We start from the raw sequence: 2,976 nt of genomic DNA on the forward strand, positions 1-2,976 counted from the left end.
CTTACTTTGAACGTACGCACCAAGCGGAACGTTTAAGGGGGACCCTCCTGTGGCATCGAGTGGTCAAGGAGTGGAGGAGTGCTCAGACTGCCAAGTTGAACACATTCCTTTCATTTCTGCTCTGCTTTCTTCCTGCTTAAATCCTAATGGTTCTCTTTAGAGGGAGCACAGCATCTATGTGGGCCATGAGGAGACTCTCCCACTTGGCTGTCCCACCCGCTTCAGGGATCCTGGCTCCTGTAGGGTTGCATTTTTATTACAGCCTCTTGAAAACCCTCCAGCTGGAGAATTTAATTCTTCTGGGTGATTCAACGTGCCAGATTTTAAACTTAATCACCTTCTCTTCCAGGGTGTTTGACCCTTATGACATGAGAGAGAATTGTTCATCAGATTTTGAAATTCTTTCCCTTAAGGAGGCAGACACTAGAGAGGGCATCCATCAGAAGTAAAGCGCACCGGGAACCTGCTCCATCCTCCCGGAGGTCTAGGTGGCACACCAGTCTTGTTAATGATCAGTTCTGTCTCCCTGGAAAAAAAATTAGGGGCACAGTCTCTCACTGAACTCTTTCTTAGGAGCATAAGAAACCAGTTTAGCTCCACCCACTCTTAGCAATCTTGTTTGTTGGGTTTGATTTAGGAGGCAGAGGGCTACCATCACCACCAGTTACCACCACCAGCTCCCAGTTCTGTCCCGGTGGCTTGGCTCAGAGCTCCATTACTTGCTCTTGCTCCTTGAAAACAGCTCTTAGGATTGTGATAGTCTCATGTTTTCAGAAATTCTTGGCTATAAACTCTTCTCATTAAGACTTCATTTGTGCGCTTCTAGCTCTCCAAGCTGTGCTCTGTCGCCTTTGATAGAGAGCCCACTGTAAATGTTTTCTGATTCTGAGCAGAAGGGCTGAATGTATCTCCTCTTCTGCTAATACAAAATTTAAATTCAATGCACCAACCCCAGTAACTTCTCTGTTTGACACATATTTTCTATGCAAATGAGGGAATCTCTTTGTTTTAAAGGGAGATAAGTTAGTTTAAAATTGATATATAAGGACAACAAGAAACACAGGCATGGTATCTGCAAACCCTTTTGAGTTATTTTTTACACTTCTGAGGGCTGTTGATAAGTTTCTCTTGATTCTGAGTTCTGCATTCTTTGTGTTCAGCCCCCAATCTAATTGGTTTTCCAGATCGAATTCTCCATTTTTTTTGAGAACCAGTCCATAGTTTCATTTTTGGGGTGTTTGCTGGTTTAGTCCTTTCCCTAGTCCCCAGATTCTTGATTGAGAGTTGGTGGTCTCTGGCCAAAGTTGGACTAAGTTTCGCATAAAAACTGGACTGGGACTGAGATTGGACTGGCTCTGATTTAAGAACTGAATTTGATCCAAAATTCGACTGGATCAACTGATTTAAGCTGGAGTGGATCCAGTGGGAGGCTGCAAGTGAATAAATAAAAGCTAGTTGCTAATGGAAATCTTGGAGGTCAAAATTGCCATAAACATTGGTGGGCATGGGCCATGCATGCATTAAAAGGTCGTTGGACCTTTTGCCATCTCAAGGAGATTCTTATGATAGGCCCTCTTAGGTATTCATTTGGCTCCAGGAAATGCAAAGACCTAGCTAAAAGAATGGAATCCTTCCTATCTAAAAAGTTGAATGTGCCACCTTACAGCATACCTGCATATTTTATGTTTAAGAACTACAGTCTCAGAAGCTGCAGATATGTAGCAAAATGGCAAAATTTTATGAAAAATAGCTTAGAGTTACAATGGCCCTTATGGGGAACATTCCAAATAGATAAGATCATTTAAGAAGTGCACTTAAAAGCAAGAGCTCCCAAATCAAACAAACAGTATGGGATCCGTATGTTAATTATGAGGCAAAAGCCTCCAAACAGCTTCCAAATTCTAAAATAGCTGTATCGAAAGATTCATTGCGAAAGGCTAACTAAAAATTAAAGATATGAGGTACCCAAAACAAAAAAACTGTAGGACTAATGTACCTCCTACTCTTCCCCCCATCCTCCTTTATCTGACTACTTATTCTAGTAATCCTCTCTGTGAATTGCATTTTCGCTCCGAAGAGACTATTAAACAGTTATTTAAAAAAATAATACCACTTGAGGCTATAGGCGATGCTCTCTAGGCATCCTTCACTCCCTGTTCAAAGGCCAAACTAAGGGCTATAATTAAAGAATTTCTTAAACCCAGGGAGAATCCTCAATTAAAAAATAAGTAGATTATCTCCTGAGCATAGTTGAAAGAGGGAAATAACATTTCACGTATAGTATCTTTTGCATCATTTCTGAGGATGCTCCTTAAGTTCCTGAGATTGTTCAATAATGCCAGAAATATTTACTGTTTGTCCTGGCTGTGTGGATGAAAAAAGAGGTTGTATGGAAAGTAATCTCACTGGGCGATCTGATCATAAATTCCTAGCTGAGCAGGGCATGGTGTGTAGTCACGCCCTGGGCATATAACTTTTTAGTAAAAGGCTTATCTTTGCCTCAAGCAAGCCTCTTCCATTGTTTCTGTGCATCTAGGCTAACACACCTTTGAAATAAACCATAACCACCCCCAAGAAAGCATACATATAATCTCGCACCATCAGTAGATGGATATTTGGGTTGTTTTTACTTTTTGGTGATTATGAATATACTGTGAACATTTGTATATAGGTTTTGCGTGGACATAAATTTTTCAGTCTCTTGAATATATACCTAAGAGAAAAATTGCTGGATCATATGTCAACTCTGTGTTTAATTGTTTTTCACAGTAGCTGCATCATTTCATATTGTCACTGGCAGTACATGAGGGTTCCAATTTCCCCACATCTCACCAACACTTACTATTATCTGTGTTTTTGATTATAGCTCTCCCAGTGATGTTAAGTGGTAGCTCATTTATATTTGTTTTTAATGGTCAGTTGAAAACTTTTGTATCTAATTATGCAAAACTACCTCAAATTCTTTTTTATTGTGGT

At 40.2% G+C, this 2,976-nt stretch overlaps 1 protein-coding gene across 1 annotated transcript in view; it reads left to right on the forward strand.

Annotated features, from left to right (window-relative positions):
- Positions 1-2,976, forward strand: part of CCDC170 (coiled-coil domain containing 170) — a 66,511-nt gene that overhangs the window by 46,821 nt on the left and 16,714 nt on the right. The gene's annotated exons all lie outside the window — the stretch shown is intronic.

The sequence above is a fragment of the Pteropus vampyrus genome, unplaced genomic scaffold, assembly GCF_000151845.1.
Source record: "Pteropus vampyrus isolate Shadow unplaced genomic scaffold, Pvam_2.0 Scaffold78, whole genome shotgun sequence".
Classification (NCBI taxonomy): domain Eukaryota; kingdom Metazoa; phylum Chordata; class Mammalia; order Chiroptera; family Pteropodidae; genus Pteropus; species Pteropus vampyrus.